Here is a 20,830-nt window from a genome sequence, read left to right as displayed (position 1 = left end):
ATGTTAGACTCTTCAGATGACTGGCTTGGCATCCAATCTTGAAAGTTTTCTTATTTGTGTAGGATAGGATGACCGAGCAGTCTCTCGTGAAGGCGTGGATTTAAATCCCACTTTTGAATACTCATATTTAAGTAAACTATGTAAGACAATACAGATTCCTCTGCTTACTTGAGTGAATGTTATAGAGAATGGAACTCCACTAAACTACTGCTGGGTACCTCCCAGGGTAGTTTTTCTGTATTTTCAGGTTAAAGCAAGAACAAGGGTTCTTCAGGACCTCTTTGTTACAGCACTGTTAATCATAAACCAATAACTACATGATGGAAATGGACAAGAAACAGTTCTAATCTTTCTATTTTAAATTCCCAAAAACTGGACCCTTAACATGACGGTTTTTTCTTCCATATCTGAAAGGCTTGGCTTTTCTATAAGTCAGGATGGCCGAGCGGTCTAAGGCGCTGCGTTAAGGTCGCAGTCTCCCCTGGAGGCGTGGGTTCAAATCCCACTTCTGACAATACAACTTTTCTTAAACACACTGCAATGTCATTCCGACAGCGCTAGTGAAAAAACCCACTATGCCAAAACACACCCCAAAATGTTAGACTCTTCAGATGACTGGCTTGGCATCCAATCTTGAAAGTTTTCTTATTTGTGTAGGATAGGATGACCGAGCAGTCTCTCGTGAAGGCGTGGATTTAAATCCCACTTTTGAATACTCATATTTAAGTAAACTATGTAAGACAATACAGATTCCTCTGCTTACTTGAGTGAATGTTATAGAGAATGGAACTCCACTAAACTACTGCTGGGTACCTCCCAGGGTAGTTTTTCTGTATTTTCAGGTTAAAGCAAGAACAAGGGTTCTTCAGGACCTCTTTGTTACAGCACTGTTAATCATAAACCAATAACTACATGATGGAAATGGACAAGAAACAGTTCTAATCTTTCTATTTTAAATTCCCAAAAACTGGACCCTTAACATGACGGTTTTTTCTTCCATTTCTGAAAGGCTTGGCTTTTCTATAAGTCAGGATGGCCGAGCGGTCTAAGGCGCTGCGTTCAGGTCGCAGTCTCCCCTGGAGGCGTGGGTTCAAATCCCACTTCTGACAATACAACTTTTCTTAAACACACTGCAATGTCATTCCGACAGCGCTAGTGAAAAAACCCACTATGCCAAAACACGCCCCAAAATGTTAGACTCTTCAGATGACTGGCTTGGCATCCAAACTTGAAAGTTTTCTTATTTGTGTAGGATAGGATGACCGAGCAGTCTCTCGTGAAGGCGTGGATTTAAATCCCACTTTTGAATACTCATATTTAAGTAAACTATGTAAGACAATACCGATTCCTCTGCTTACTTGAGTGAATGTTATAGAGAATGGAACTCCACTAAACTACTGCTGGGTACCTCCCAGGGTAGTTTTTCTGTATTTTCAGGTTAAAGCAAGAACAAGGGTTCTTCAGGACCTCTTTTTTACAGCACTGTTAATCATAAACCAATAACTACATGATGGAAATGGACAAGAAACAGTACTAATCTTTCTATTTTCTATTTCATATTTAAGTAACTATGTAAGACTATACAGATTCCTCTGCTTACTTGAGTGAATGTTATAGAGAATGGAACTCCACTAAACTACTGCTGGGTACCTCCCAGGGTAGTTTTTCTGTATTTTCAGGTTAAAGCAAGAACAAGGGTTCTTCAGGACCTCTTTGTTACAGCACTGTTAATCATAAACCAATAACTACATGATGGAAATGGACAAGAAACAGTTCTAATCTTTCTATTTTAAATTCCCAAAAACTGGACCCTTAACATGACGGTTTTTTCTTCCATTTCTGAAAGGCTTGGCTTTTCTTTAAGTCAGGATGGCCGAGCGGTCTAAGGCGCTGCGTTCAGGTCGCAGTCTCCCCTGGAGGCGTGGGTTCAAATCCCACTTCTGACAATACAACTTTTATTAAACACACTGCAATGTCATTCCGACAGCGCTAGTGAAAAAACCCACTATGCCAAAACACGCCCCAAAATGTTAGACTCTTCAGATGACTGGCTTGGCATCCAATCTTGAAAGTTTTCTTATTTGTGTAGGATAGGATGACCGAGCAGTCTCTCGTGAAGGCGTGGATTTAAATCCCACTTTTGAATACTCATATTTAAGTAAACTATGTAAGACAATACCGATTCCTCTGCTTACTTGAGTGAATGTTATAGAGAATGGAACTCCACTAAACTACTGCTGGGTACCTCCCAGGGTAGTTTTTCTGTATTTTCAGGTTAAAGCAAGAACAAGGGTTCTTCAGGACCTCTTTGTTACAGCACTGTTAATCATAAACCAATAACTACATGATGGAAATGGACAAGAAACAGTTCTAATCTTTCTATTTTAAATTCCCAAAAACTGGACCCTTAACATGACGGTTTTTTCTTCCATTTCTGAAAGGCTTAGCTTTTCTATAAGTCAGGATGGCCGAGCGGTCTAAGGCGCTGCGTTCAGGTCGCAGTCTCCCCTGGAGGCGTGGGTTCAAATCCCACTTCTGACAATACAACTTTTCTTAAACACACTGCAATGTCATTCCGACAGCGCTAGTGAAAAAACCCACTATGCCAAAACACACCCCAAAATGTTAGACTCTTCAGATGACTGGCTTGGCATCCAATCTTGAAAGTTTTCTTATTTGTGTAGGATAGGATGACCGAGCAGTCTCTCGTGAAGGCGTGGATTTAAATCCCACTTTTGAATACTCATATTTAAGTAAACTATGTAAGACAATACCGATTCCTCTGCTTACTTGAGTGAATGTTATAGAGAATGGAACTCCACTAAACTACTGCTGGGTACCTCCCAGGGTAGTTTTTCTGTATTTTCAGGTTAAAGCAAGAACAAGGGTTCTTCAGGACCTCTTTTTTACAGCACTGTTAATCATAAACCAATAACTACATGATGGAAATGGACAAGAAACAGTACTAATCTTTCTATTTTCTATTTCATATTTAAGTAACTATGTAAGACAATACAGATTCCTCTGCTTACTTGAGTGAATGTTATAGAGAATGGAACTCCACTAAACTACTGCTGGGTACCTCCCAGGGTAGTTTTTCTGTATTTTCAGGTTAAAGCAAGAACAAGGGTTCTTCAGGACCTCTTTGTTACACCACTGTTAATCATAAACCAATAACTACATGATGGAAATGGACAAGAAACAGTTCTAATCTTTCTATTTTAAATTCCCAAAAACTGGACCCTTAACATGACGGTTTTTTCTTCCATTTCTGAAAGGCTTGGCTTTTCTATAAGTCAGGATGGCCGAGCGGTCTAAGGCGCTGCGTTAAGGTCGCAGTCTCCCCTGGAGGCGTGGGTTCAAATCCCACTTCTGACAATACAACTTTTCTTAAACACACTGCAATGTCATTCCGACAGCGCTAGTGAAAAAACCCACTATGCCAAAACACGCCCCAAAATGTTAGACTCTTCAGATGACTGGCTTGGCGTCCAATCTTGAAAGTTTTCTTATTTGTGTAGGATAGGATGACCGAGCAGTCTCTCGTGAAGGCGTGGATTTAAATCCCACTTTTGAATACTCATATTTAAGTAAACTATGTAAGACAATACCGATTCCTCTGCTTACTTGAGTGAATGTTATAGAGAATGGAACTCCACTAAACTACTGCTGGGTACCTCCCAGGGTAGTTTTTCTGTATTTTCAGGTTAAAGCAAGAACAAGGGTTCTTCAGGACCTCTTTGTTACAGCACTGTTAATCATAAACCAATAACTACATGATGGAAATGGACAAGAAACAGTACTAATCTTTCTATTTTCTATTTCATATTTAAGTAACTATGTAAGACAATACAGATTCCTCTGCTTACTTGAGTGAATGTTATAGAGAATGGAACTCCACTAAACTACTGCTGGGTACCTCCCAGGGTAGTTTTTCTGTATTTTCAGGTTAAAGCAAGAACAAGGGTTCTTCAGGACCTCTTTTTTACAGCATTAATCATAAACCAATAACTACATGATGGAAATGGACAAGAAACAGTACTAATCTTTCTATTTTCTATTTCATATTTAAGTAACTATGTAAGACAATACAGATTCCTCTGCTTACTTGAGTGAATGTTATAGAGAATGGAACTCCACTAAACTACTGCTGGGTACCTCCCAGGGTAGTTTTTCTGTATTTTCAGGTTAAAGCAAGAACAAGGGTTCTTCAGGACCTCTTTGTTACAGCACTGTTAATCATAAACCAATAACTACATGATGGAAATGGACAAGAAACAGTTCTAATCTTTCTATTTTAAATTCCCAAAAACTGGACCCTTAACATGACGGTTTTTTCTTCCATATCTGAAAGGCTTGGCTTTTCTATAAGTCAGGATGGCCGAGCGGTCTAAGGCGCTGCGTTAAGGTCACAGCCTCCCCTGGAGGCGTGGGTTCAAATCCCACTTCTGACAATACAACTTTTCTTAAACACTCTGCAATGTCATTCCGACAGCGCTAGTGAAAAAACCCACTATGCCAAAACACACCCCAAAATGTTAGACTCTTCAGATGACTGGCTTGGCATCCAATCTTGAAAGTTTTCTTATTTGTGTAGGATAGGATGACCGAGCAGTCTCTCGTGAAGGCGTGGATTTAAATCCCACTTTTGAATACTCATATTTAAGTAAACTATGTAAGACAATACAGATTCCTCTGCTTACTTGAGTGAATGTTCTAGAGAATGGAACTCCACTAAACTACTGCTGGGTACCTCCCAGGGTAGTTTTTCTGTATTTTCAGGTTAAAGCAAGAACAAGGGTTCTTCAGGACCTCTTTGTTACAGCACTGTTAATCATAAACCAATAACTACATGATGGAAATGGACAAGAAACAGTTCTAATCTTTCTATTTTAAATTCCCAAAAACTGGACCCTTAACATGACGGTTTTTTCTTCCATTTCTGAAAGGCTTGGCTTTTCTATAAGTCAGGATGGCCGAGCGGTCTAAGGCGCTGCGTTCAGGTCGCAGTCTCCCCTGGAGTCGTGGGTTCAAATCCCACTTCTGACAATACAACTTTTCTTAAACACACTGCAATGTCATTCCGACAGCGCTAGTGAAAAAACCCACTATGCCAAAACACACCCCAAAATGTTAGACTCTTCAGATGACTGGCTTGGCATCCAATCTTGAAAGTTTTCTTATTTGTGTAGGATAGGATGACCGAGCAGTCTCTCGTGAAGGCGTGGATTTAAATCCCACTTTTGAATACTCATATTTAAGTAAACTATGTAAGACAATACAGATTCCTCTGCTTACTTGAGTGAATGTTATAGAGAATGGAACTCCACTAAACTACTGCTGGGTACCTCCCAGGGTAGTTTTTCTGTATTTTCAGGTTAAAGCAAGAACAAGGGTTCTTCAGGACCTCTTTGTTACAGCACTGTTAATCATAAACCAATAACTACATGATGGAAATGGACAAGAAACAGTTCTAATCTTTCTATTTTAAATTCCCAAAAACTGGACCCTTAACATGACGGTTTTTTCTTCCATTTCTGAAAGGCTTGGCTTTTCTATAAGTCAGGATGGCCGAGCGGTCTAAGGCGCTGCGTTAAGGTCGCAGTCTCCCCTGGAGGCGTGGGTTCAAATCCCACTTCTGACAATACAACTTTTCTTAAACACACTGCAATGTCATTCCGACAGCGCTAGTGAAAAAACCCACTATGCCAAAACACGCCCCAAAATGTTAGACTCTTCAGATGACTGGCTTGGCGTCCAATCTTGAAAGTTTTCTTATTTGTGTAGGATAGGATGACCGAGCAGTCTCTCGTGAAGGCGTGGATTTAAATCCCACTTTTGAATACTCATATTTAAGTAAACTATGTAAGACAATACCGATTCCTCTGCTTACTTGAGTGAATGTTATAGAGAATGGAACTCCACTAAACTACTGCTGGGTACCTCCCAGGGTAGTTTTTCTGTATTTTCAGGTTAAAGCAAGAACAAGGGTTCTTCAGGACCTCTTTGTTACAGCACTGTTAATCATAAACCAATAACTACATGATGGAAATGGACAAGAAACAGTTCTAATCTTTCTATTTTAAATTCCCAAAAACTGGACCCTTAACATGACGGTTTTTTCTTCCATTTCTGAAAGGCTTGGCTTTTCTATAAGTCAGGATGGCCGAGCGGTCTAAGGCGCTGCGTTCAGGTCGCAGTCTCCCCTGGAGGCGTGGGTTCAAATCCCACTTCTGACAATACAACTTTTCTTAAACACACTGCAATGTCATTCCGACAGCGCTAGTGAAAAAACCCACTATGCCAAAACACGCCCCAAAATGTTAGACTCTTCAGATGACTGGCTTGGCGTCCAATCTTGAAAGTTTTCTTATTTGTGTAGGATAGGATGACCGAGCAGTCTCTCGTGAAGGCGTGGATTTAAATCCCACTTTTGAATACTCATATTTAAGTAAACTATGTAAGACAATACCGATTCCTCTGCTTACTTGAGTGAATGTTATAGAGAATGGAACTCCACTAAACTACTGCTGGGTACCTCCCAGGGTAGTTTTTCTGTATTTTCAGGTTAAAGCAAGAACAAGGGTTCTTCAGAACCTCTTTGTTACAGCACTGTTAATCATAAACCAATAACTACATGATGGAAATGGACAAGAAACAGTACTAATCTTTCTATTTTCTATTTCATATTTAAGTAACTATGTAAGACAATACAGATTCCTCTGCTTACTTGAGTGAATGTTATAGAGAATGGAACTCCACTAAACTACTGCTGGGTACCTCCCAGGGTAGTTTTTCTGTATTTTCAGGTTAAAGCAAGAACAAGGGTTCTTCAGGACCTCTTTTTTACAGCATTAATCATAAACCAATAACTACATGATGGAAATGGACAAGAAACAGTACTAATCTTTCTATTTTCTATTTCATATTTAAGTAACTATGTAAGACAATACAGATTCCTCTGCTTACTTGAGTGAATGTTATAGAGAATGGAACTCCACTAAACTACTGCTGGGTACCTCCCAGGGTAGTTTTTCTGTATTTTCAGGTTAAAGCAAGAACAAGGGTTCTTCAGGACCTCTTTGTTACAGCACTGTTAATCATAAACCAATAACTACATGATGGAAATGGACAAGAAACAGTTCTAATCTTTCTATTTTAAATTCCCAAAAACTGGACCCTTAACATGACGGTTTTTTCTTCCATATCTGAAAGGCTTGGCTTTTCTATAAGTCAGGATGGCCGAGCGGTCTAAGGCGCTGCGTTAAGGTCACAGCCTCCCCTGGAGGCGTGGGTTCAAATCCCACTTCTGACAATACAACTTTTCTTAAACACTCTGCAATGTCATTCCGACAGCGCTAGTGAAAAAACCCACTATGCCAAAACACACCCCAAAATGTTAGACTCTTCAGATGACTGGCTTGGCATCCAATCTTGAAAGTTTTCTTATTTGTGTAGGATAGGATGACCGAGCAGTCTCTCGTGAAGGCGTGGATTTAAATCCCACTTTTGAATACTCATATTTAAGTAAACTATGTAAGACAATACAGATTCCTCTGCTTACTTGAGTGAATGTTATAGAGAATGGAACTCCACTAAACTACTGCTGGGTACCTCCCAGGGTAGTTTTTCTGTATTTTCAGGTTAAAGCAAGAACAAGGGTTCTTCAGGACCTCTTTGTTACAGCACTGTTAATCATAAACCAATAACTACATGATGGAAATGGACAAGAAACAGTTCTAATCTTTCTATTTTAAATTCCCAAAAACTGGACCCTTAACATGACGGTTTTTTCTTCCATATCTGAAAGGCTTGGCTTTTCTATAAGTCAGGATGGCCGAGCGGTCTAAGGCGCTGCGTTAAGGTCGCAGTCTCCCCTGGAGGCGTGGGTTCAAATCCCACTTCTGACAATACAACTTTTCTTAAACACACTGCAATGTCATTCCGACAGCGCTAGTGAAAAAACCCACTATGCCAAAACACACCCCAAAATGTTAGACTCTTCAGATGACTGGCTTGGCATCCAATCTTGAAAGTTTTCTTATTTGTGTAGGATAGGATGACCGAGCAGTCTCTCGTGAAGGCGTGGATTTAAATCCCACTTTTGAATACTCATATTTAAGTAAACTATGTAAGACAATACAGATTCCTCTGCTTACTTGAGTGAATGTTATAGAGAATGGAACTCCACTAAACTACTGCTGGGTACCTCCCAGGGTAGTTTTTCTGTATTTTCAGGTTAAAGCAAGAACAAGGGTTCTTCAGGACCTCTTTGTTACAGCACTGTTAATCATAAACCAATAACTACATGATGGAAATGGACAAGAAACAGTTCTAATCTTTCTATTTTAAATTCCCAAAAACTGGACCCTTAACATGACGGTTTTTTCTTCCATTTCTGAAAGGCTTGGCTTTTCTATAAGTCAGGATGGCCGAGCGGTCTAAGGCGCTGCGTTCAGGTCGCAGTCTCCCCTGGAGGCGTGGGTTCAAATCCCACTTCTGACAATACAACTTTTCTTAAACACACTGCAATGTCATTCCGACAGCGCTAGTGAAAAAACCCACTATGCCAAAACACGCCCCAAAATGTTAGACTCTTCAGATGACTGGCTTGGCATCCAATCTTGAAAGTTTTCTTATTTGTGTAGGATAGGATGACCGAGCAGTCTCTCGTGAAGGCGTGGATTTAAATCCCACTTTTGAATACTCATATTTAAGTAAACTATGTAAGACAATACCGATTCCTCTGCTTACTTGAGTGAATGTTATAGAGAATGGAACTCCACTAAACTACTGCTGGGTACCTCCCAGGGTAGTTTTTCTGTATTTTCAGGTTAAAGCAAGAACAAGGGTTCTTCAGGACCTCTTTTTTACAGCACTGTTAATCATAAACCAATAACTACATGATGGAAATGGACAAGAAACAGTACTAATCTTTCTATTTTCTATTTCATATTTAAGTAACTATGTAAGACTATACAGATTCCTCTGCTTACTTGAGTGAATGTTATAGAGAATGGAACTCCACTAAACTACTGCTGGGTACCTCCCAGGGTAGTTTTTCTGTATTTTCAGGTTAAAGCAAGAACAAGGGTTCTTCAGGACCTCTTTGTTACAGCACTGTTAATCATAAACCAATAACTACATGATGGAAATGGACAAGAAACAGTTCTAATCTTTCTATTTTAAATTCCCAAAAACTGGACCCTTAACATGACGGTTTTTTCTTCCATTTCTGAAAGGCTTGGCTTTTCTATAAGTCAGGATGGCCGAGCGGTCTAAGGCGCTGCGTTCAGGTCGCAGTCTCCCCTGGAGGCGTGGGTTCAAATCCCACTTCTGACAATACAACTTTTCTTAAACACACTGCAATGTCATTCCGACAGCGCTAGTGAAAAAACCCACTATGCCAAAACACGCCCCAAAATGTTAGACTCTTCAGATGACTGGCTTGGCATCCAATCTTGAAAGTTTTCTTATTTGTGTAGGATAGGATGACCGAGCAGTCTCTCGTGAAGGCGTGGATTTAAATCCCACTTTTGAATACTCATATTTAAGTAAACTATGTAAGACAATACCGATTCCTCTGCTTACTTGAGTGAATGTTATAGAGAATGGAACTCCACTAAACTACTGCTGGGTACCTCCCAGGGTAGTTTTTCTGTATTTTCAGGTTAAAGCAAGAACAAGGGTTCTTCAGGACCTCTTTTTTACAGCACTGTTAATCATAAACCAATAACTACATGATGGAAATGGACAAGAAACAGTACTAATCTTTCTATTTTCTATTTCATATTTAAGTAACTATGTAAGACTATACAGATTCCTCTGCTTACTTGAGTGAATGTTATAGAGAATGGAACTCCACTAAACTACTGCTGGGTACCTCCCAGGGTAGTTTTTCTGTATTTTCAGGTTAAAGCAAGAACAAGGGTTCTTCAGGACCTCTTTGTTACAGCACTGTTAATCATAAACCAATAACTACATGATGGAAATGGACAAGAAACAGTTCTAATCTTTCTATTTTAAATTCCCAAAAACTGGACCCTTAACATGACGGTTTTTTCTTCCATTTCTGAAAGGCTTGGCTTTTCTTTAAGTCAGGATGGCCGAGCGGTCTAAGGCGCTGCGTTCAGGTCGCAGTCTCCCCTGGAGGCGTGGGTTCAAATCCCACTTCTGACAATACAACTTTTATTAAACACACTGCAATGTCATTCCGACAGCGCTAGTGAAAAAACCCACTATGCCAAAACACGCCCCAAAATGTTAGACTCTTCAGATGACTGGCTTGGCATCCAATCTTGAAAGTTTTCTTATTTGTGTAGGATAGGATGACCGAGCAGTCTCTCGTGAAGGCGTGGATTTAAATCCCACTTTTGAATACTCATATTTAAGTAAACTATGTAAGACAATACCGATTCCTCTGCTTACTTGAGTGAATGTTATAGAGAATGGAACTCCACTAAACTACTGCTGGGTACCTCCCAGGGTAGTTTTTCTGTATTTTCAGGTTAAAGCAAGAACAAGGGTTCTTCAGGACCTCTTTGTTACAGCACTGTTAATCATAAACCAATAACTACATGATGGAAATGGACAAGAAACAGTTCTAATCTTTCTATTTTAAATTCCCAAAAACTGGACCCTTAACATGACGGTTTTTTCTTCCATTTCTGAAAGGCTTAGCTTTTCTATAAGTCAGGATGGCCGAGCGGTCTAAGGCGCTGCGTTCAGGTCGCAGTCTCCCCTGGAGGCGTGGGTTCAAATCCCACTTCTGACAATACAACTTTTCTTAAACACACTGCAATGTCATTCCGACAGCGCTAGTGAAAAAACCCACTATGCCAAAACACACCCCAAAATGTTAGACTCTTCAGATGACTGGCTTGGCATCCAATCTTGAAAGTTTTCTTATTTGTGTAGGATAGGATGACCGAGCAGTCTCTCGTGAAGGCGTGGATTTAAATCCCACTTTTGAATACTCATATTTAAGTAAACTATGTAAGACAATACCGATTCCTCTGCTTACTTGAGTGAATGTTATAGAGAATGGAACTCCACTAAACTACTGCTGGGTACCTCCCAGGGTAGTTTTTCTGTATTTTCAGGTTAAAGCAAGAACAAGGGTTCTTCAGGACCTCTTTTTTACAGCACTGTTAATCATAAACCAATAACTACATGATGGAAATGGACAAGAAACAGTACTAATCTTTCTATTTTCTATTTCATATTTAAGTAACTATGTAAGACAATACAGATTCCTCTGCTTACTTGAGTGAATGTTATAGAGAATGGAACTCCACTAAACTACTGCTGGGTACCTCCCAGGGTAGTTTTTCTGTATTTTCAGGTTAAAGCAAGAACAAGGGTTCTTCAGGACCTCTTTGTTACACCACTGTTAATCATAAACCAATAACTACATGATGGAAATGGACAAGAAACAGTTCTAATCTTTCTATTTTAAATTCCCAAAAACTGGACCCTTAACATGACGGTTTTTTCTTCCATTTCTGAAAGGCTTGGCTTTTCTATAAGTCAGGATGGCCGAGCGGTCTAAGGCGCTGCGTTAAGGTCGCAGTCTCCCCTGGAGGCGTGGGTTCAAATCCCACTTCTGACAATACAACTTTTCTTAAACACACTGCAATGTCATTCCGACAGCGCTAGTGAAAAAACCCACTATGCCAAAACACGCCCCAAAATGTTAGACTCTTCAGATGACTGGCTTGGCGTCCAATCTTGAAAGTTTTCTTATTTGTGTAGGATAGGATGACCGAGCAGTCTCTCGTGAAGGCGTGGATTTAAATCCCACTTTTGAATACTCATATTTAAGTAAACTATGTAAGACAATACCGATTCCTCTGCTTACTTGAGTGAATGTTATAGAGAATGGAACTCCACTAAACTACTGCTGGGTACCTCCCAGGGTAGTTTTTCTGTATTTTCAGGTTAAAGCAAGAACAAGGGTTCTTCAGGACCTCTTTGTTACAGCACTGTTAATCATAAACCAATAACTACATGATGGAAATGGACAAGAAACAGTACTAATCTTTCTATTTTCTATTTCATATTTAAGTAACTATGTAAGACAATACAGATTCCTCTGCTTACTTGAGTGAATGTTATAGAGAATGGAACTCCACTAAACTACTGCTGGGTACCTCCCAGGGTAGTTTTTCTGTATTTTCAGGTTAAAGCAAGAACAAGGGTTCTTCAGGACCTCTTTTTTACAGCATTAATCATAAACCAATAACTACATGATGGAAATGGACAAGAAACAGTACTAATCTTTCTATTTTCTATTTCATATTTAAGTAACTATGTAAGACAATACAGATTCCTCTGCTTACTTGAGTGAATGTTATAGAGAATGGAACTCCACTAAACTACTGCTGGGTACCTCCCAGGGTAGTTTTTCTGTATTTTCAGGTTAAAGCAAGAACAAGGGTTCTTCAGGACCTCTTTGTTACAGCACTGTTAATCATAAACCAATAACTACATGATGGAAATGGACAAGAAACAGTTCTAATCTTTCTATTTTAAATTCCCAAAAACTGGACCCTTAACATGACGGTTTTTTCTTCCATATCTGAAAGGCTTGGCTTTTCTATAAGTCAGGATGGCCGAGCGGTCTAAGGCGCTGCGTTAAGGTCACAGCCTCCCCTGGAGGCGTGGGTTCAAATCCCACTTCTGACAATACAACTTTTCTTAAACACTCTGCAATGTCATTCCGACAGCGCTAGTGAAAAAACCCACTATGCCAAAACACGCCCCAAAATGTTAGACTCTTCAGATGACTGGCTTGGCGTCCAATCTTGAAAGTTTTCTTATTTGTGTAGGATAGGATGACCGAGCAGTCTCTCGTGAAGGCGTGGATTTAAATCCCACTTTTGAATACTCATATTTAAGTAAACTATGTAAGACAATACCGATTCCTCTGCTTACTTGAGTGAATGTTATAGAGAATGGAACTCCACTAAACTACTGCTGGGTACCTCCCAGGGTAGTTTTTCTGTATTTTCAGGTTAAAGCAAGAACAAGGGTTCTTCAGAACCTCTTTGTTACAGCACTGTTAATCATAAACCAATAACTACATGATGGAAATGGACAAGAAACAGTACTAATCTTTCTATTTTCTATTTCATATTTAAGTAACTATGTAAGACAATACAGATTCCTCTGCTTACTTGAGTGAATGTTATAGAGAATGGAACTCCACTAAACTACTGCTGGGTACCTCCCAGGGTAGTTTTTCTGTATTTTCAGGTTAAAGCAAGAACAAGGGTTCTTCAGGACCTCTTTTTTACAGCATTAATCATAAACCAATAACTACATGATGGAAATGGACAAGAAACAGTACTAATCTTTCTATTTTCTATTTCATATTTAAGTAACTATGTAAGACAATACAGATTCCTCTGCTTACTTGAGTGAATGTTATAGAGAATGGAACTCCACTAAACTACTGCTGGGTACCTCCCAGGGTAGTTTTTCTGTATTTTCAGGTTAAAGCAAGAACAAGGGTTCTTCAGGACCTCTTTGTTACAGCACTGTTAATCATAAACCAATAACTACATGATGGAAATGGACAAGAAACAGTTCTAATCTTTCTATTTTAAATTCCCAAAAACTGGACCCTTAACATGACGGTTTTTTCTTCCATATCTGAAAGGCTTGGCTTTTCTATAAGTCAGGATGGCCGAGCGGTCTAAGGCGCTGCGTTAAGGTCACAGCCTCCCCTGGAGGCGTGGGTTCAAATCCCACTTCTGACAATACAACTTTTCTTAAACACTCTGCAATGTCATTCCGACAGCGCTAGTGAAAAAACCCACTATGCCAAAACACACCCCAAAATGTTAGACTCTTCAGATGACTGGCTTGGCATCCAATCTTGAAAGTTTTCTTATTTGTGTAGGATAGGATGACCGAGCAGTCTCTCGTGAAGGCGTGGATTTAAATCCCACTTTTGAATACTCATATTTAAGTAAACTATGTAAGACAATACAGATTCCTCTGCTTACTTGAGTGAATGTTATAGAGAATGGAACTCCACTAAACTACTGCTGGGTACCTCCCAGGGTAGTTTTTCTGTATTTTCAGGTTAAAGCAAGAACAAGGGTTCTTCAGGACCTCTTTGTTACAGCACTGTTAATCATAAACCAATAACTACATGATGGAAATGGACAAGAAACAGTTCTAATCTTTCTATTTTAAATTCCCAAAAACTGGACCCTTAACATGACGGTTTTTTCTTCCATATCTGAAAGGCTTGGCTTTTCTATAAGTCAGGATGGCCGAGCGGTCTAAGGCGCTGCGTTAAGGTCGCAGTCTCCCCTGGAGGCGTGGGTTCAAATCCCACTTCTGACAATACAACTTTTCTTAAACACACTGCAATGTCATTCCGACAGCGCTAGTGAAAAAACCCACTATGCCAAAACACACCCCAAAATGTTAGACTCTTCAGATGACTGGCTTGGCATCCAATCTTGAAAGTTTTCTTATTTGTGTAGGATAGGATGACCGAGCAGTCTCTCGTGAAGGCGTGGATTTAAATCCCACTTTTGAATACTCATATTTAAGTAAACTATGTAAGACAATACAGATTCCTCTGCTTACTTGAGTGAATGTTATAGAGAATGGAACTCCACTAAACTACTGCTGGGTACCTCCCAGGGTAGTTTTTCTGTATTTTCAGGTTAAAGCAAGAACAAGGGTTCTTCAGGACCTCTTTGTTACAGCACTGTTAATCATAAACCAATAACTACATGATGGAAATGGACAAGAAACAGTTCTAATCTTTCTATTTTAAATTCCCAAAAACTGGACCCTTAACATGACGGTTTTTTCTTCCATTTCTGAAAGGCTTGGCTTTTCTATAAGTCAGGATGGCCGAGCGGTCTAAGGCGCTGCGTTCAGGTCGCAGTCTCCCCTGGAGGCGTGGGTTCAAATCCCACTTCTGACAATACAACTTTTCTTAAACACACTGCAATGTCATTCCGACAGCGCTAGTGAAAAAACCCACTATGCCAAAACACGCCCCAAAATGTTAGACTCTTCAGATGACTGGCTTGGCATCCAATCTTGAAAGTTTTCTTATTTGTGTAGGATAGGATGACCGAGCAGTCTCTCGTGAAGGCGTGGATTTAAATCCCACTTTTGAATACTCATATTTAAGTAAACTATGTAAGACAATACCGATTCCTCTGCTTACTTGAGTGAATGTTATAGAGAATGGAACTCCACTAAACTACTGCTGGGTACCTCCCAGGGTAGTTTTTCTGTATTTTCAGGTTAAAGCAAGAACAAGGGTTCTTCAGGACCTCTTTTTTACAGCACTGTTAATCATAAACCAATAACTACATGATGGAAATGGACAAGAAACAGTACTAATCTTTCTATTTTCTATTTCATATTTAAGTAACTATGTAAGACTATACAGATTCCTCTGCTTACTTGAGTGAATGTTATAGAGAATGGAACTCCACTAAACTACTGCTGGGTACCTCCCAGGGTAGTTTTTCTGTATTTTCAGGTTAAAGCAAGAACAAGGGTTCTTCAGGACCTCTTTGTTACAGCACTGTTAATCATAAACCAATAACTACATGATGGAAATGGACAAGAAACAGTTCTAATCTTTCTATTTTAAATTCCCAAAAACTGGACCCTTAACATGACGGTTTTTTCTTCCATTTCTGAAAGGCTTGGCTTTTCTATAAGTCAGGATGGCCGAGCGGTCTAAGGCGCTGCGTTCAGGTCGCAGTCTCCCCTGGAGGCGTGGGTTCAAATCCCACTTCTGACAATACAACTTTTCTTAAACACACTGCAATGTCATTCCGACAGCGCTAGTGAAAAAACCCACTATGCCAAAACACGCCCCAAAATGTTAGACTCTTCAGATGACTGGCTTGGCATCCAATCTTGAAAGTTTTCTTATTTGTGTAGGATAGGATGACCGAGCAGTCTCTCGTGAAGGCGTGGATTTAAATCCCACTTTTGAATACTCATATTTAAGTAAACTATGTAAGACAATACCGATTCCTCTGCTTACTTGAGTGAATGTTATAGAGAATGGAACTCCACTAAACTACTGCTGGGTACCTCCCAGGGTAGTTTTTCTGTATTTTCAGGTTAAAGCAAGAACAAGGGTTCTTCAGGACCTCTTTTTTACAGCACTGTTAATCATAAACCAATAACTACATGATGGAAATGGACAAGAAACAGTACTAATCTTTCTATTTTCTATTTCATATTTAAGTAACTATGTAAGACTATACAGATTCCTCTGCTTACTTGAGTGAATGTTATAGAGAATGGAACTCCACTAAACTACTGCTGGGTACCTCCCAGGGTAGTTTTTCTGTATTTTCAGGTTAAAGCAAGAACAAGGGTTCTTCAGGACCTCTTTGTTACAGCACTGTTAATCATAAACCAATAACTACATGATGGAAATGGACAAGAAACAGTTCTAATCTTTCTATTTTAAATTCCCAAAAACTGGACCCTTAACATGACGGTTTTTTCTTCCATTTCTGAAAGGCTTGGCTTTTCTTTAAGTCAGGATGGCCGAGCGGTCTAAGGCGCTGCGTTCAGGTCGCAGTCTCCCCTGGAGGCGTGGGTTCAAATCCCACTTCTGACAATACAACTTTTATTAAACACACTGCAATGTCATTCCGACAGCGCTAGTGAAAAAACCCACTATGCCAAAACACGCCCCAAAATGTTAGACTCTTCAGATGACTGGCTTGGCATCCAATCTTGAAAGTTTTCTTATTTGTGTAGGATAGGATGACCGAGCAGTCTCTCGTGAAGGCGTGGATTTAAATCCCACTTTTGAATACTCATATTTAAGTAAACTATGTAAGACAATACCGATTCCTCTGCTTACTTGAGTGAATGTTATAGAGAATGGAACTCCACTAAACTACTGCTGGGTACCTCCCAGGGTAGTTTTTCTGTATTTTCAGGTTAAAGCAAGAACAAGGGTTCTTCAGGACCTCTTTGTTACAGCACTGTTAATCATAAACCAATAACTACATGATGGAAATGGACAAGAAACAGTTCTAATCTTTCTATTTTAAATTCCCAAAAACTGGACCCTTAACATGACGGTTTTTTCTTCCATTTCTGAAAGGCTTAGCTTTTCTATAAGTCAGGATGGCCGAGCGGTCTAAGGCGCTGCGTTCAGGTCGCAGTCTCCCCTGGAGGCGTGGGTTCAAATCCCACTTCTGACAATACAACTTTTCTTAAACACACTGCAATGTCATTCCGACAGCGCTAGTGAAAAAACCCACTATGCCAAAACACACCCCAAAATGTTAGACTCTTCAGATGACTGGCTTGGCATCCAATCTTGAAAGTTTTCTTATTTGTGTAGGATAGGATGACCGAGCAGTCTCTCGTGAAGGCGTGGATTTAAATCCCACTTTTGAATACTCATATTTAAGTAAACTATGTAAGACAATACCGATTCCTCTGCTTACTTGAGTGAATGTTATAGAGAATGGAACTCCACTAAACTACTGCTGGGTACCTCCCAGGGTAGTTTTTCTGTATTTTCAGGTTAAAGCAAGAACAAGGGTTCTTCAGGACCTCTTTTTTACAGCACTGTTAATCATAAACCAATAACTACATGATGGAAATGGACAAGAAACAGTACTAATCTTTCTATTTTCTATTTCATATTTAAGTAACTATGTAAGACAATACAGATTCCTCTGCTTACTTGAGTGAATGTTATAGAGAATGGAACTCCACTAAACTACTGCTGGGTACCTCCCAGGGTAGTTTTTCTGTATTTTCAGGTTAAAGCAAGAACAAGGGTTCTTCAGGACCTCTTTGTTACACCACTGTTAATCATAAACCAATAACTACATGATGGAAATGGACAAGAAACAGTTCTAATCTTTCTATTTTAAATTCCCAAAAACTGGACCCTTAACATGACGGTTTTTTCTTCCATTTCTGAAAGGCTTGGCTTTTCTATAAGTCAGGATGGCCGAGCGGTCTAAGGCGCTGCGTTAAGGTCGCAGTCTCCCCTGGAGGCGTGGGTTCAAATCCCACTTCTGACAATACAACTTTTCTTAAACACACTGCAATGTCATTCCGACAGCGCTAGTGAAAAAACCCACTATGCCAAAACACGCCCCAAAATGTTAGACTCTTCAGATGACTGGCTTGGCGTCCAATCTTGAAAGTTTTCTTATTTGTGTAGGATAGGATGACCGAGCAGTCTCTCGTGAAGGCGTGGATTTAAATCCCACTTTTGAATACTCATATTTAAGTAAACTATGTAAGACAATACCGATTCCTCTGCTTACTTGAGTGAATGTTATAGAGAATGGAACTCCACTAAACTACTGCTGGGTACCTCCCAGGGTAGTTTTTCTGTATTTTCAGGTTAAAGCAAGAACAAGGGTTCTTCAGGACCTCTTTGTTACAGCACTGTTAATCATAAACCAATAACTACATGATGGAAATGGACAAGAAACAGTACTAATCTTTCTATTTTCTATTTCATATTTAAGTAACTATGTAAGACAATACAGATTCCTCTGCTTACTTGAGTGAATGTTATAGAGAATGGAACTCCACTAAACTACTGCTGGGTACCTCCCAGGGTAGTTTTTCTGTATTTTCAGGTTAAAGCAAGAACAAGGGTTCTTCAGGACCTCTTTTTTACAGCATTAATCATAAACCAATAACTACATGATGGAAATGGACAAGAAACAGTACTAATCTTTCTATTTTCTATTTCATATTTAAGTAACTATGTAAGACAATACAGATTCCTCTGCTTACTTGAGTGAATGTTATAGAGAATGGAACTCCACTAAACTACTGCTGGGTACCTCCCAGGGTAGTTTTTCTGTATTTTCAGGTTAAAGCAAGAACAAGGGTTCTTCAGGACCTCTTTGTTACAGCACTGTTAATCATAAACCAATAACTACATGATGGAAATGGACAAGAAACAGTTCTAATCTTTCTATTTTAAATTCCCAAAAACTGGACCCTTAACATGACGGTTTTTTCTTCCATATCTGAAAGGCTTGGCTTTTCTATAAGTCAGGATGGCCGAGCGGTCTAAGGCGCTGCGTTAAGGTCACAGCCTCCCCTGGAGGCGTGGGTTCAAATCCCACTTCTGACAATACAACTTTTCTTAAACACTCTGCAATGTCATTCCGACAGCGCTAGTGAAAAAACCCACTATGCCAAAACCCACCCCAAAATGTTAGACTCTTCAGATGACTGGCTTGGCATCCAATCTTGAAAGTTTTCTTATTTGTGTAGGATAGGATGACCGAGCAGTCTCTCGTGAAGGCGTGGATTTAAATCCCACTTTTGAATACTCATATTTAAGTAAACTATGTAAGACAATACAGATTCCTCTGCTTACTTGAGTGAATGTTCTAGAGAATGGAACTCCACTAAACTACTGCTGGGTACCTCCCAGGGTAGTTTTTCTGTATTTTCAGGTTAAAGCAAGAACAAGGGTTCTTCAGGACCTCTTTGTTACAGCACTGTTAATCATAAACCAATAACTACATGATGGAAATGGACAAGAAACAGTTCTAATCTTTCTATTTTAAATTCCCAAAAACTGGACCCTTAACATGACGGTTTTTTCTTCCATATCTGAAAGGCTTGGCTTTTCTATAAGTCAGGATGGCCGAGCGGTCTAAGGCGCTGCGTTAAGGTCGCAGTCTCCCCTGGAGGCGTGGGTTCAAATCCCACTTCTGACAATACAACTTTTCTTAAACACACTGCAATGTCATTCCGACAGCGCTAGTGAAAAAACCCACTATGCCAAAACACACCCCAAAATGTTAGACTCTTCAGATGACTGGCTTGGCATCCAATCTTGAAAGTTTTCTTATTTGTGTAGGATAGGATGACCGAGCAGTCTCTCGTGAAGGCGTGGATTTAAATCCCACTTTTGAATACTCATATTTAAGTAAACTATGTAAGACAATACAGATTCCTCTGCTTACTTGAGTGAATGTTATAGAGAATGGAACTCCACTAAACTACTGCTGGGTACCTCCCAGGGTAGTTTTTCTGTATTTTCAGGTTAAAGCAAGAACAAGGGTTCTTCAGGACCTCTTTGTTACAGCACTGTTAATCATAAACCAATAACTACATGATGGAAATGGACAAGAAACAGTTCTAATCTTTCTATTTTAAATTCCCAAAAACTGGACCCTTAACATGACGGTTTTTTCTTCCATTTCTGAAAGGCTTGGCTTTTCTATAAGTCAGGATGGCCGAGCGGTCTAAGGCGCTGCGTTCAGGTCGCAGTCTCCCCTGGAGGCGTGGGTTCAAATCCCACTTCTGACAATACAACTTTTCTTAAACACACTGCAATGTCATTCCGACAGCGCTAGTGAAAAAACCCACTATGCCAAAACACGCCCCAAAATGTTAGACTCTTCAGATGACTGGCTTGGCATCCAATCTTGAAAGTTTTCTTATTTGTGTAGGATAGGATGACCGAGCAGTCTCTCGTGAAGGCGTGGATTTAAATCCCACTTTTGAATACTCATATTTAAGTAAACTATGTAAGACAATACCGATTCCTCTGCTTACTTGAGTGAATGTTATAGAGAATGGAACTCCACTAAACTACTGCTGGGTACCTCCCAGGGTAGTTTTTCTGTATTTTCAGGTTAAAGCAAGAACAAGGGTTCTTCAGGACCTCTTTTTTACAGCACTGTTAATCATAAACCAATAACTACATGATGGAAATGGACAAGAAACAGTACTAATCTTTCTATTTTCTATTTCATATTTAAGTAACTATGTAAGACTATACAGATTCCTCTGCTTACTTGAGTGAATGTTA

The 20,830-nt window shown here is 39.7% G+C and overlaps 22 non-coding genes across 22 annotated transcripts; all 22 read left to right on the top strand.

Annotated features, from left to right (window-relative positions):
• The first annotated feature begins 431 nt into the window (after nucleotides 1-431).
• On the top strand, nucleotides 432-514 carry TRNAL-AAG (transfer RNA leucine (anticodon AAG)). The gene has a single exon. It is a non-coding gene; the product is annotated as a tRNA-Leu (tRNA).
• Nucleotides 515-1,026: 512 nt separating this feature from the next.
• On the top strand, nucleotides 1,027-1,109 carry TRNAL-CAG (transfer RNA leucine (anticodon CAG)). Its single transcript has one exon. It is a non-coding gene; the product is annotated as a tRNA-Leu (tRNA).
• Nucleotides 1,110-1,863: 754 nt separating this feature from the next.
• TRNAL-CAG (transfer RNA leucine (anticodon CAG)) lies at nucleotides 1,864-1,946 on the top strand. The gene has a single exon. It is a non-coding gene; the product is annotated as a tRNA-Leu (tRNA).
• A 512-nt stretch (nucleotides 1,947-2,458) lies between these two features.
• TRNAL-CAG (transfer RNA leucine (anticodon CAG)) lies at nucleotides 2,459-2,541 on the top strand. Its single transcript has one exon. It is a non-coding gene; the product is annotated as a tRNA-Leu (tRNA).
• Nucleotides 2,542-3,295: 754 nt separating this feature from the next.
• On the top strand, nucleotides 3,296-3,378 carry TRNAL-AAG (transfer RNA leucine (anticodon AAG)). The gene has a single exon. It is a non-coding gene; the product is annotated as a tRNA-Leu (tRNA).
• A 1,588-nt stretch (nucleotides 3,379-4,966) lies between these two features.
• Nucleotides 4,967-5,049, top strand: TRNAL-CAG (transfer RNA leucine (anticodon CAG)). The gene has a single exon. It is a non-coding gene; the product is annotated as a tRNA-Leu (tRNA).
• Nucleotides 5,050-5,561: 512 nt separating this feature from the next.
• Nucleotides 5,562-5,644, top strand: TRNAL-AAG (transfer RNA leucine (anticodon AAG)). The gene has a single exon. It is a non-coding gene; the product is annotated as a tRNA-Leu (tRNA).
• A 512-nt stretch (nucleotides 5,645-6,156) lies between these two features.
• On the top strand, nucleotides 6,157-6,239 carry TRNAL-CAG (transfer RNA leucine (anticodon CAG)). Its single transcript has one exon. It is a non-coding gene; the product is annotated as a tRNA-Leu (tRNA).
• Nucleotides 6,240-7,827: 1,588 nt separating this feature from the next.
• Nucleotides 7,828-7,910, top strand: TRNAL-AAG (transfer RNA leucine (anticodon AAG)). Its single transcript has one exon. It is a non-coding gene; the product is annotated as a tRNA-Leu (tRNA).
• A 512-nt stretch (nucleotides 7,911-8,422) lies between these two features.
• TRNAL-CAG (transfer RNA leucine (anticodon CAG)) lies at nucleotides 8,423-8,505 on the top strand. Its single transcript has one exon. It is a non-coding gene; the product is annotated as a tRNA-Leu (tRNA).
• Nucleotides 8,506-9,259: 754 nt separating this feature from the next.
• TRNAL-CAG (transfer RNA leucine (anticodon CAG)) lies at nucleotides 9,260-9,342 on the top strand. Its single transcript has one exon. It is a non-coding gene; the product is annotated as a tRNA-Leu (tRNA).
• Nucleotides 9,343-10,096: 754 nt separating this feature from the next.
• TRNAL-CAG (transfer RNA leucine (anticodon CAG)) lies at nucleotides 10,097-10,179 on the top strand. The gene has a single exon. It is a non-coding gene; the product is annotated as a tRNA-Leu (tRNA).
• A 512-nt stretch (nucleotides 10,180-10,691) lies between these two features.
• On the top strand, nucleotides 10,692-10,774 carry TRNAL-CAG (transfer RNA leucine (anticodon CAG)). Its single transcript has one exon. It is a non-coding gene; the product is annotated as a tRNA-Leu (tRNA).
• Nucleotides 10,775-11,528: 754 nt separating this feature from the next.
• On the top strand, nucleotides 11,529-11,611 carry TRNAL-AAG (transfer RNA leucine (anticodon AAG)). Its single transcript has one exon. It is a non-coding gene; the product is annotated as a tRNA-Leu (tRNA).
• A 2,664-nt stretch (nucleotides 11,612-14,275) lies between these two features.
• TRNAL-AAG (transfer RNA leucine (anticodon AAG)) lies at nucleotides 14,276-14,358 on the top strand. Its single transcript has one exon. It is a non-coding gene; the product is annotated as a tRNA-Leu (tRNA).
• A 512-nt stretch (nucleotides 14,359-14,870) lies between these two features.
• TRNAL-CAG (transfer RNA leucine (anticodon CAG)) lies at nucleotides 14,871-14,953 on the top strand. Its single transcript has one exon. It is a non-coding gene; the product is annotated as a tRNA-Leu (tRNA).
• A 754-nt stretch (nucleotides 14,954-15,707) lies between these two features.
• Nucleotides 15,708-15,790, top strand: TRNAL-CAG (transfer RNA leucine (anticodon CAG)). The gene has a single exon. It is a non-coding gene; the product is annotated as a tRNA-Leu (tRNA).
• A 754-nt stretch (nucleotides 15,791-16,544) lies between these two features.
• TRNAL-CAG (transfer RNA leucine (anticodon CAG)) lies at nucleotides 16,545-16,627 on the top strand. The gene has a single exon. It is a non-coding gene; the product is annotated as a tRNA-Leu (tRNA).
• A 512-nt stretch (nucleotides 16,628-17,139) lies between these two features.
• TRNAL-CAG (transfer RNA leucine (anticodon CAG)) lies at nucleotides 17,140-17,222 on the top strand. Its single transcript has one exon. It is a non-coding gene; the product is annotated as a tRNA-Leu (tRNA).
• A 754-nt stretch (nucleotides 17,223-17,976) lies between these two features.
• Nucleotides 17,977-18,059, top strand: TRNAL-AAG (transfer RNA leucine (anticodon AAG)). The gene has a single exon. It is a non-coding gene; the product is annotated as a tRNA-Leu (tRNA).
• A 1,588-nt stretch (nucleotides 18,060-19,647) lies between these two features.
• Nucleotides 19,648-19,730, top strand: TRNAL-AAG (transfer RNA leucine (anticodon AAG)). The gene has a single exon. It is a non-coding gene; the product is annotated as a tRNA-Leu (tRNA).
• A 512-nt stretch (nucleotides 19,731-20,242) lies between these two features.
• Nucleotides 20,243-20,325, top strand: TRNAL-CAG (transfer RNA leucine (anticodon CAG)). Its single transcript has one exon. It is a non-coding gene; the product is annotated as a tRNA-Leu (tRNA).
• Nucleotides 20,326-20,830: the final 505 nt, after the last annotated feature.

This window comes from Rhinoderma darwinii, chromosome 3 (genome assembly GCF_050947455.1).
Source record: "Rhinoderma darwinii isolate aRhiDar2 chromosome 3, aRhiDar2.hap1, whole genome shotgun sequence".
Taxonomy (NCBI): domain Eukaryota; kingdom Metazoa; phylum Chordata; class Amphibia; order Anura; family Rhinodermatidae; genus Rhinoderma; species Rhinoderma darwinii.
This window is presented reverse-complemented; position numbering and strand designations above follow the sequence as displayed.